Source organism: Heteronotia binoei, chromosome 6 (genome assembly GCF_032191835.1).
Source record: "Heteronotia binoei isolate CCM8104 ecotype False Entrance Well chromosome 6, APGP_CSIRO_Hbin_v1, whole genome shotgun sequence".
NCBI lineage: Eukaryota > Metazoa > Chordata > Lepidosauria > Squamata > Gekkonidae > Heteronotia > Heteronotia binoei.
In genome coordinates, this window is record NC_083228.1 from 92,509,264 (window position 1) to 92,522,397 (window position 13,134).

The window sequence follows — 13,134 nt, forward strand, 5'->3', positions numbered from 1 at the left end:
AACAGTAGTTCCCCGGGAGGAAATGGCATTGTATTTGTCTGAGATCCCACCCTCTCAAACCTCACCCTCCCCAGGCCCCACCCCTTAAATCCCTAGGAATTTTCTAACCTGGAGTTGGCAACCCTATCTTCCTTTTATCTGCCTCTGACTTTAGGTTTCCATGGGTCTGGGTAAAAGTCGGATCTACACGGATCTTCATGAATTCATATGATTTTTACATTGAAATGAAATCAAACCACTTTAATCCTGTAGATTCTGTCTTAGACTATAGGCAGGACCACAAAAATCATGCCTCCACGAATTCGTGGCGCCTCAGCAGTGCAAAAACTGGCTTCCAAAGCACGGATCCTCATGAATTCATATGATTTTTATGGAGAAATGAAATCAAACCACCATTATGTAGTAGATCCTGTCTTAGACTATAGGCAGCACCAGAAAAATCATGCCTCCACGAATTGGTGGCGCCACAGCACTGAAAAAACATGTTTCCAAACCACGGATCCTCATGGATCCTCATGATTTTTGCTTTGGGCCACCACAAGAAAACCAGCCAATCACATATCATGTCCATGGGCAGATGTTGGACCACAGAAATCGTGGATCCACGGCTTCGTGGCAGCACCACGGACCAAAAACTTACTTTTGGACCACGGATCCTCATGGATCCATGTGATTTTTGCTTCGGATCCCCCCAAGCCCTCCATCCAGTCACATATCATGTCCATGGGCACAGTTTACACCACAGAAATCATGGATCCACCGTTTCGTGGCAGCGCCAGGGACCAAAAACTTGCTTTTGGACCACGGATCCTCATGGATCCACGTGATTTTTGCCTTGGATCCCCCCAAGCCGTCCATCCAGTCATATATCATGTCCATGGGCACAGTTTACACCACAGAACTCATGGATCCACGGCTTCGTGGCAGCGCCAGGGACCAAAAACTTGCTTTTGGACCACGGATCCTCATGGATCCACACGATTTTTGCCTTGGATCCCCCCAAGCCATCCATCCAGTCATATATCATGTCCATGGGCACAGTTTACACCACAGAAATCATGGATCCACGGCTTCGTGGCAGCGCCAGGGACCGAATACTTGCTTTTGGACCACGGATCCTCATGGATCCACAAGATTTTTGCCTTGGATCCCCCTAAGCCATCCATCCAGTCATATATCATGTCCATGGGCACAGTTTACACCACAGAAATCATGGATCCACGGCTTCGTGGCAGCGCCAGGGACCAAAAACTTGCTTTTGGACCACGGATCCTCATGGATCCACATGATTTTTGCCTTGGATCCCCCCAACCCATCCATCCAGTCATATATCATGTCCATGGGCACAGCTTACACCACAGAAATCATGGATCCACGGCTTCGTGGCAGCGCCAGGGACCAAAAACTTGCTTTTGGACCACGGATCCTCATGGATCCACATGATTTTTGCCTTGGATCCCCCAAAGCCATCCATCCAGTCATATATTATGTCCATGGGCACAGTTTACACCACAGAAATCATGGATCCACGGCTTCGTGGCAGCGCCAGGGACCAAAAACTTGCTTTTGGACCACGGATCCTCATGGATCCACATGATTTTTGCCTTGGATCCCCCCAAGCCATCCATCCAGTCATATATCATGTCCATGGGCACAGTTTACACCACAGAAATCATGGATCCACGGCTTCGTGGCAGCGCCAGGGACCAAAAACTTGCTTTTGGACCACGGATCCTCATGGATCCACATGATTTTTGCCTTGGATCCCCCCAAGCCATCCATCCAGTCATATATTATGTCCATGGGCACAGCTTACACCACAGAAATCATGGATCCACGGCTTCGTGGCAACGCCAGGGACCAAAAACTTGCTTTTGGACCACGGATCCTCATGGATCCACATGATTTTTGCCTTGGATCCCCCCAAGCCGTCCATCCAGTCATGTATCATGTCCATGGGCACAGCTTACACCACAGAAATCATGGATCCACGGCTTCGTGGCAGGGCCAGGGACCAAAAACTTGCTTTTGGACCACGGATCCTCATGGATCCACATGATTTTTGCCTTGGATCCCCCCAAGCCATCCATCCAGTCATATATCATGTCCATGGGCACAGTTTACACCACAGAAATCATGGATCCACGGCTTCATGGCAGCGCCAGGGACCAAAAACTTGCTTTTGGACCACGGATCCTCATGGATACACATGATTTTTGCCTTGGATCCCCCCAAGCTATCCATCCAATCATATATTATGTCCATGGGCACAGTTTACACCACAGAAATCATGGATCCACGGCTTCGTGGCAGCGCCAGGGACCAAAAACTTGCTTTTGGACCACGGATCCTCATGGATCCACATGATTTTTGCCTTGGATCCCCCCAAGCCGTCTGTCCAGTCATATATCATGTCCATGAGCACAGTTTACACCACAGAAATCATGGATCCACGGCTTCGTGGCAGCGCCAGGGACCAAAAACTTGATTTTGGACCACGGATCCTCATGGATCCACATGATTTTTGCCTTGGATACCCCCAAGCCATCCATCCAGTCATATATTATGTCCGTGGGCACAGCTTACACCACAGAAATCATGGATCCACGGCTTCGTGGCAGCGCCAGGGACCAAAAACTTGCTTTTGGACCACGGATCCTCATGGATCCACATGATTTTTGCCTTGGATCCCCCAAAGCCGTCCATCCAGTCATGTATCATGTCCATGGGCACAGCTTACACCACAGAAATCATGGATCCACGGCTTCGTGGCAGCACCAGGGACCAAAAACTTGCTTTTGGACCACGGATCCTCATGGATCCATGTGATTTCTGCTTCGGATCCCCCCAAGCCCTCCACACAGCCACATATCATGTCCATGGGCAGAGTTTACACCACAGAAATCATGGCTCCATGGTTTCATGGCAGCGCCAGGGACCAAAAACTTGGTTTTGAATCAGGGATCCTCATGGATCCACATGATTTCTGCTTCAGATCCTCCCAAGCCCTCAATCGAATCACGTATCATGTCTATTAGCAGAGTCTAGAACACAGAAATCATAGATCCATGGCTTCGTGGCAGTTCCAGAAATAAAAAACTTGGTTATAAACCATGGATCCTCATGGATCCACGTGATTTCTGCTTCGGAACCCCGCAAGCCCTCCATACAGCCACATATCATGTCCATGGGCACAGTTTACACCACAGAAATCGTGGATCCACGGCTTTGTGGCAGCACCAGGGACCAAAAACTTGCTTTTGGACCACGGATCCTCATGGATCCACATGATTTCTGCTTCGGATCCCCCTAAGCCCTCCACACAGCCACATATCATGTCCATGGGCACAGTTTACACCACAGAAATCATGGATCCACGGTTTCGTGGCAGCGCCAGGGACCAAAAACCTGCTTTTGGACCACGGATCCTCATGGATCCATGTGATTTCTGCTTCGGATCCCCCCAAGCCCTCCATACAGCCACATATCATGTCCATTGGCACAGTTTACACCACAGAAATCATGGCTCCATGGTTTCATGGCAGCGCCAGGGACCAAAAACTTGGTTTTGAATCACGGATCCTCATGGATCCACATGATTTCTGCTTCAGATCCTCCCAAGCCCTCAATGGAATCACGTACCATGTCCATGAGCAGAGTCTACAACACAGAAATCATGGATCCACGGCTTCGTGGCAGCTCCAGAAATCAAAAACTTGGTTATAAACCACGGATCCTCATGAATCCACATGATTTCTGCTTCGGAACCCCCCAAGCCCTCCATACAGTCACATATCATGTCCATGGCCAGAGTTTCCACCACAGAAATCATGGATCCACGGCTTCGTGGCAGCACCAGGGACCAAAAACTTGCTTTTGGACCACGGATCCTCATGGATCCATGTGATTTCTGCTTCGGATCCCCCCAAGCCCTCCATACAGCCACATATCATGTCCATGGGCACAGTTTACACTACAGAAATCATGGATCCACGGTTTCGTGGCAGCACCAGGGACCAAAAACTTGCTTTTGGACCACGGATCCTCATGGATCCACATGATTTTTGCTTTGGAGCCCCCCAAGCCCTCCATCCAGTCGCATATCATGCCCATGGACAGAGTTTGCAGCACAGAAATTGTGGATTCACAACTTCATGGCAGCGCCAGGGACCAAAAACTTGCTTTTGGAACACAGATCCTCATGAATCCTCATGATTTTTACTTTGGGCCACCCCAAGCTCACTATCCAATCACATATCATGTCCATGGGTAAAGCTTGCACCACAGAAATCATAGATACACAGCTTCGTGGCAGTGCCAGAGACCAAAAACTTGGTATTGGACCATGGATCCTCATGAATTTTGTCTTGGATTCCCCCAACCTCACCATCCAATCGCATATCATGTCTATGGGCGGAGCTTCCACCACAAAAATCATGGATCCACGGCTTCGTGGCAGCACCATGGAAGAAGAACTTGGTTTTGCACCATGGATCCTCATGAGTTTACACCCTGGAAATCATGGATCCTTGGCATTGTGGCAACATCATGGAGCGAAAACATGGCTTTGAAGCACATATCCTCATGGATCCTCATGATATCTGCATTGGCTCATCCCAAGCTCACCATCCAATCTCATGTTGTGTCCATGGAAAGAGCTTGCTCCACAGATATAATGGATCCATGGCTTCGTGGCAGCACCATGGATCCAGAACATGATTTTGAGGCACGGATCCTCATGGGTCCTCTTATGAAAAGATAGGAGTCTTGGAAAACAATTTCACAGTTGACCTTTATTCCTGGTTTAGCAGTGTCCCCAAATTGACATTCTACACCAGGGGTGGACAACGATAGCTCTCCAGAAGTTTTTTGCCTACAACTCCCATCAGCCCCAGCCATCAGCCATGCTTGCTGGGCTGATGGGAGTTGTAGGCAAAAAACTTCTGGAGAGCTACTGTTGGCCACCCCTGTTCTACACTAAAATAATAGAATTGTATAGAATCATAGAGTTGGAAGGGACCTCCAGGGTCATCTAGTCCAACTCCCTGCACAATGCAGGAAACTCACAAACACCTTCCCCAACATTCACAGGATCTTCATTGCTGTCAGATGCCCATCTAGCCTCTGTTGAAAAACCTCCAGGGAAGGAGAGCCCACCACCTCCCGAGGAAGCCTGTTCCACTGAGGACCGCTCTAACGGTCAGGAAGTTCTTCCTCATGTTGAGCTGGAAACTCTTTTCATTTAATTTCAACCCATTGGTTCTGGTCCCACCTTCTGGGGCCACAGAAAACAATTCCACACCATCCGCTATATGACAGCCCTTGAAGTACTTGAAGATGGTGATCATATCACCCCTCAGTTGTCTCCTCTCCAAGCTAAACAGACCGAGCTCCTTCAATCTTTCCTCATAGGACTTGGTCTCCATGTCCCTCATCATCTCCATTGCCCTCCTCTGGACATATTTCGTTATTAACCTGTGGTGCCCCAAAATGAACGCAGTAGTCTGGTAGGGTCCTAACCACAGCAGAGTAAAGTGACACAATCACTGAACATGATGTGGACACTTGGTTTTTGGTGATAAATTGTGTTTGCCTTGTGTGGAATTGTTTCCTGTGGCCCTGGAAGGTAGGAGCAGAAGCAGTTGAGATCAAAAGTGGTTTCGGCTCAACATCAGGAAGAATTTCCTGATCGTTAGCAATTTCTCAGTTGAACAGGCTTCCTCCTCGGGACGTGGTGGGCTCTCCTTCCTTGGACGTGTTTAAACAGAGGCTAGATGGCCATCTGACAGCAATGAAGATCCTGTGAGTTTAGGGGGAGATGTTTGTGAGTTTCCTGCATTGTGCAGGGGGTTGGACTAGATGACCCTGGAGGTCCCTTCCAACTCTATGATTCCATTATTCTAATTTGGTGGCCTCTATCTAGTGAGCAAGATGTTTTGAAGTCAAAGATAAGACCATTACAATATCTGCCTTGGATAGTTTGCAACTCAGTGGCATCAGAAAGTTCAGAATGCAGTTATTTACAGTGAAAGGTACGGACATGATTTTGATTTCTCATGTTACTGTGGTGTCCTTGATAAGGTAGAGACATTACAGATTTTTTTTGTTTGGTCATCCTGTAGACATTGGTGTGATGTCATAATGCACAAGCCTCAAAGTAGCTGAAGCAGTGTTTGGCATCTTGGCAGTGTTCTGAGGTTTTCGTGGGTTATTCTGTGGTCATGGACGTGCTGTGTGCTGTGAAAGAAACCTCAGGGGGACCATGCATGATGAGCCCAACTATTCAAAAATGAAAAGTCACAGAACTCATGAAGATTAAGTGTTTCAAAGTATGTAACCACACTGTGACATCATACAAGGTACTCGAAATCCAATTTGTATTTTGCAAACACTGGACATAGACGTGACATCTGGATGGATAATGAGTGTGGTGAACAATAAAATTGTGAATGTGTGATAGTTGTTCAGCAAGCTATGACCATGGATGTTACATGTGGTATAATGTCGAGTTTTCCTTGATCCAACGCAAATAACTTTAAGATCAAGAAGGATCCGCACTTCAAAACCATATTTTGGCTCCTTGTTACCGGCACAAAGCCATGGACCTGTCATTCCTGTGGTGCAAGGTCTGCCAAAAATCATGGTGGAATCCAACGCAAAAATCATGTGGATCCATGAAGATCCATGGTCCAAAAGCTAGTTTTGGTCCCTGGCGCAGCCACGAAGCCGTGGATCGACCAATTCTGTGGTGAAAACTCTGCCCATGGACATGATATATGACTGTATGGAGGGCTTGGGGGGATCCAAGGCAAAAATCAAGTGGATCCATGAGGATCGGTGGTTCATAACCAAGTTTTTGATTTCTGGCGCTGCCACGAAACCGTGGATCCATGATTTCTGTGGTGGAAACTCTGCCCATGGACATGATATGTGATTGCATGGAGGGCTTGGGGGTTCCGAAGCAGAAATCACGTGGATCCATGAGGATCTGTGGTCCAAAAGCAAGTATTTGGTCCCTGGCGCTGCCACGAAGCCACGGATCCACGATTTCTGTGGTGCAAACTATGCCCATGGACATGACATGTGGCTGTATGGAGGGCTTGGGGGGGGCCAAAGCAAACATCACGTGGATCCATGAGGATCCATGGTCCAAAAGCAAGTTTTTGGTCGCTGGCGCTGCCACGAAGACATGGATCCACGATTTCTGTGTTGCACACTCTGCTCATGGACATGATATGTGACTGGATGGAGGGTTTGGGGGGATCCAAAGCAGAAATCATGTGGATCCATGAGGATCCGTGGTCCAAAATCATGTTTTTGGTCCCTGATGCTGCCACGAAGACGTGGAGCCATGATTTTTGTGGTGCAGACTCTGCTCATGGACATGATATGTGACTGGATGGAGGTCTTGGGGGGATCCGAAGCAGAAATCATGTGGATCCATGAGGATCCGTGGTCCAAAATCATGTTTTTGGTCCCTGGCGCTGCCACGAAGACAAGGATATACGATTTCTGTGGCGCAGACTCTGCTCATGGACATGATATGTGACCGGATGGAGGGTTCGAGGGATCCGAAGCAGAAATCATGTGGATCCAAGAGGATCCGTGCTCCGAAATCATGTTTTTGGTCCCTGGCGCTACCACGAAGACGTGGAACCATGATTTCTGTGGTGCAGACTCTGCTCATGGACATGATATGTGATGGGTTTGAGGGCTTGGGGGATCCAAAGCAGAAATCATGCGGATCCATGAGGATCCGTGGTCCAAAATCATGTTTTTGTTCCCTGGCGCTGCCACGAAGACGTGGATCCATGATTTCTGTGGTGCAGACTCTGCTCATGGACATGATATGTGATTAGATTGAGGGCTTGGGGGATCCAAAGAAGAAATCATATGGATCCAATAGGATCCGTGGTCCAAAAGCAAGTTTTTGGTCCCTGGCGCTGCCACGAAGCCGTGGATCCATGATTTCTGTGGTGTAAGCTGTGCCCATGGACATGATATATGACTGGATGGATGGCTTGGGGGGATCCAAGGCAAAAATCATGTGGATCCATGGGAATCCATGGTCCAAAAGCAAGTTTTTGGTCCCTGGCGCTGCCACGAAGCCGTGGATCCATGATTTCTGTGGTGTAAGCTGTGCCCATGGACATGATACATGACTGGATAGATGGCTTGGGGGGATCCAAGGCAAAAACCATGTGGATCCATGAGGATCCGTGGTCCAAAAGCAAGTTTTTGGTCCCTGGCGCTGCCACGAAGCCGTGGATCCATGATTTCTGTGGTGTAAACTGTGCCCATGGACATGATATATGACTGGATGGATGGCTTGGGGGGATCCAAGGCAAAAATCATGTGGATCCATGGGGATTCGTGGTCCAAAAGCAAGTTTTTGGTCCCTGGTGCTGCCACGAAGCCGTAGATCCATGATTTCTGTGGTGTAAACTGTGCCCATGGACATGATATATGACTGGATGGATGGCTTGGGGGGATCCAAGGCAAAAATCATGTGGATCCATGAGGATCCGTGGTCCAAAAGCAAGTTTTTGGTCCCTGGCGCTGCCACGAAGCCGTGGATCCATGATTTCTGTGGTGTAAACTGTGCCCATGGACATGATATATGACTGGATGGATGGCTTGGGGGGATCCAAGGCAAAAATCATGTGGATCCATGAGGATCCGTGGTCCAAAAGCAAGTTTTTGGTCCCTGGCGCTGCCACGAAGCCGTGGATCCATGATTTCTGTGTTGTAAACTGTGCCCATGGACATGATATATGACTGGATGGATGGCTTGGGGGGATCCAAGGCAAAAATCATGTGGATCCATGAGGATCCGTGGTCCAAAAGCAAGTTTTGGTCCCTGGCGCTGCCACGAAGCCGTGGATCCATGATTTCTGTGGTGTAAGCTGTGCCCATGGACATGATATATGACTGGATGGATGGCTTGGGGGGATCCAAGGCAAAAATCATGTGGATCCATGAGGATCCGTGGTCCAAAGCAAGTTTTTGGTCCCTGGCGCTGCCACGAAGCCGTGGATCCATGATTTCTGTGGTGTAAGCTGTGCCCATGGACATGATATATGACTGGATGGATGGCTTGGGGGGATCCAAGGCAAAAATCATGTGGATCCATGAGGATCCGTGGTCCAAAATCAAGTTTTTGGTCCCTGGCGCTGCCACGAAGCCGTGGATCCATGATTTCTGTGGTGTAAACTGTGCCCATGGACATGATATATGACTGGATGGATGGCTTGGGGGGATCCAAGGCAAAAAACATGTGGATTCATGAGGATCCGTGGTCCAAAAGCAAGTTTTTGGTCCCTGGCGCTGCCACGAAGCCGTGGATCCATGATTTCTGTGGTGTAAGCTGTGCCCATGGACATAATATATGACTGGATGGATGGCTTGGGGGGATCCAAGGCAAAAATCGTGTGGATCCATGAGGATCCGTGGTCCAAAAGCAAGTTTTTGGTCCCTGGCGCTGCCACGAAGCCGTGGATCCATGATTTCTGTGGTGTAAGCTGTGCCCATGGACATGATATATGACTGGATGGATGGCTTGGGGGGATCCAAGGCAAAAATCATGTGGATCCATGAGGATCCGTGGTCCAAAAGCAAGTTTTTGGTCCCTGGCGCTGCCACGAAGCCGTGGATCCATGATTTCTGTGGTGTAAGCTGTGCCCATGGACATGATATATGACTGGATGGATGGCTTGGGGGGATCCAAGCTAAAAATCATGTGGATCCATGAGGATCCGTGGTCCAAAAGCAAGTTTTTGGTCCCTGGAGCTGCCACGAAGCCGTGGATCCATGATTTCTGTGGTGTAAACTGTGCCCATGGACATGATATATGACTGGATGGATGGCTTGGGGGGATCCAAGGCAAAAATCATGTGGATCCATGAGGATCCGTGGTCCAAAGCAAGTTTTTGGTCCCTGGCGCTGCCACGAAGCCGTGGATCCATGATTTCTGTGGTGTAAACTGTGTCCATGGACATAATATATGACTGGATGGATGGCTTGGGGGGATCCAAGGCAAAAATCATGTGGATCCATGAGGATCCGTGGTCCAAAAGCAAGTTTCTGGTCCCTGGCGCTGCCACGAAGCCGTGGATCCATGATTTCTGTGTTGTAAACTGTGCCCATGGACATGATATATGACTGGATGGATGGCTTGGGGGGATCCAAGGCAAAAATCATGTGGATCCATGAGGATCCGTGGTCCAAAAGCAAGTTTTTGGTCCCTGGCGCTGCCACGAAGCCGTGGATCCATGATTTCTGTGGTGTAAGCTGTGCCCATGGACATAATATATGACTGGATGGATGGCTTGGGGGGATCCAAGGCAAAAATCATGTGGATCCATGAGGATCCGTGGTCCAAAGCAAGTTTTTGGTCCCTGGCGCTGCCACGAAGCCGTGGATCCATGATTTCTGTGGTGTAAGCTGTGCCCATGGACATGATATATGACTGGATGGATGGCTTGGGGGGATCCAAGGCAAAAAACATGTGGATTCATGAGGATCCGTGGTCCAAAAGCAAGTTTTTGGTCCCTGGCGCTGCCACGAAGCCGTGGATCCATGATTTCTGTGGTGTAAGCTGTGCCCATGGACATAATATATGACTGGATGGATGGCTTGGGGGGATCCAAGGCAAAAATCGTGTGGATCCATGAGGATCCGTGGTCCAAAAGCAAGTTTTTGGTCCCTGGCGCTGCCACGAAGCCGTGGATCCATGATTTCTGTGGTGTAAGCTGTGCCCATGGACATGATATATGACTGGATGGATGGCTTGGGGGGATCCAAGGCAAAAATCATGTGGATCCATGAGGATCCGTGGTCCAAAAGCAAGTTTTTGGTCCCTGGCGCTGCCACGAAGCCGTGGATCCATGATTTCTGTGGTGTAAACTGTGCCCATGGACATGATATATGACTGGATGGATGGCTTGGGGGGATCCAAGGCAAAAATCATGTGGATCCATGAGGATCCGTGGTCCAAAAGCAAGTTTTGGTCCCTGGCGCTGCCACGAAGCCATGGATCCATGATTTCTGTGTTGTAAACTGTGCCCATGGACATGATATATGACTGGATGGATGGCTTGGGGGGATCCAAGGCAAAAATCATGTGGATCCATGAGGATCCGTGGTCCAAAAGCAAGTTTTTGGTCCCTGGCGCTGCCACGAAGCCGTGGATCCATGATTTCTGTGGTGTAAGCTGTGCCCATGGACATGATATATGACTGGATGGATGGCTTGGGGGATCCAAGGCAAAAATCATGTGGATCCATGAGGATCCGTGGTCCAAAGCAAGTTTTTGGTCCCTGGCGCTGCCACGAAGCCGTGGATCCATGATTTCTGTGGTGTAAGCTGTGCCCATGGACATGATATATGACTGGATGGATGGCTTGGGGGGATCCAAGGCAAAAATCATGTGGATCCATGAGGATCCGTGGTCCAAAATCAAGTTTTTGGTCCCTGGCGCTGCCACGAAGCCGTGGATCCATGATTTCTGTGGTGTAAGCTGTGCCATGGACATGATATATGACTGGATGGATGGCTTGGGGGGATCCAAGGCAAAAAACATGTGGATTCATGAGGATCCGTGGTCCCAAAAGCAAGTTTTTGGTCCCTGGCGCTGCCACGAAGCCGTGGATCCATGATTTCTGTGGTGTAAGCTGTGCCCATGGACATAATATATGACTGGATGGATGGCTTGGGGGGATCCAAGGCAAAAATCGTGTGGATCCATGAGGATCCGTGGTCCAAAAGCAAGTTTTTGGTCCCTGGCGCTGCCACGAAGCCGTGGATCCATGATTTCTGTGGTGTAAGCTGTGCCCATGGACATGATATATGACTGGATGGATGGCTTGGGGGGATCCAAGGCAAAAATCATGTGGATCCATGAGGATCCGTGGTCCAAAAGCAAGTTTTTGGTCCCTGGCGCTGCCACGAAGCCGTGGATCCATGATTTCTGTGGTGTAAGCTGTGCCCATGGACATGATATATGACTGGATGGATGGCTTGGGGGGATCCAAGCTAAAAATCATGTGGATCCATGAGGATCCGTGGTCCAAAAGCAAGTTTTTGGTCCCTGGAGCTGCCACGAAGCCGTGGATCCATGATTTCTGTGGTGTAAACTGTGCCCATGGACATGATATATGACTGGATGGATGGCTTGGGGGGATCCAAGGCAAAAATCATGTGGATCCATGAGGATCCGTGGTCCAAAGCAAGTTTTTGGTCCCTGGCGCTGCCACGAAGCCGTGGATCCATGATTTCTGTGGTGTAAACTGTGTCCATGGACATAATATATGACTGGATGGATGGCTTGGGGGGATCCAAGGCAAAAATCATGTGGATCCATGAGGATCCGTGGTCCAAAAGCAAGTTTCTGGTCCCTGGCGCTGCCACGAAGCCGTGGATCCATGATTTCTGTGTTGTAAACTGTGCCCATGGACATGATATATGACTGGATGGATGGCTTGGGGGGATCCAAGGCAAAAATCATGTGGATCCATGAGGATCCGTGGTCCAAAAGCAAGTTTTTGGTCCCTGGCGCTGCCACGAAGCCGTGGATCCATGATTTCTGTGGTGTAAGCTGTGCCCATGGACATAATATATGACTGGATGGATGGCTTGGGGGGATCCAAGGCAAAAATCATGTGGATCCATGAGGATCCGTGGTCCAAAGCAAGTTTTTGGTCCCTGGCGCTGCCACAAAGCCGTGGATCCATGATTTCTGTGGTGTAAGCTGTGCCCATGGACATGATATATGACTGGATGGATGGCTTGGGGGGATCCAAGGCAAAAAACATGTGGATTCATGAGGATCCGTGGTCCAAAAGCAAGTTTTTGGTCCCTGGCGCTGCCACGAAGCCGTGGATCCATGATTTCTGTGGTGTAAGCTGTGCCCATGGACATAATATATGACTGGATGGATGGCTTGGGGGGATCCAAGGCAAAAATCGTGTGGATCCATGAGGATCCGTGGTCCAAAAGCAAGTTTTTGGTCCCTGGCGCTGCCACGAAGCCGTGGATCCATGATTTCTGTGGTGTAAGCTGTGCCCATGGACATGATATATGACTGGATGGATGGCTTGGGGGGATCCAAGGCAAAAATCATGTGGATCCATGAGG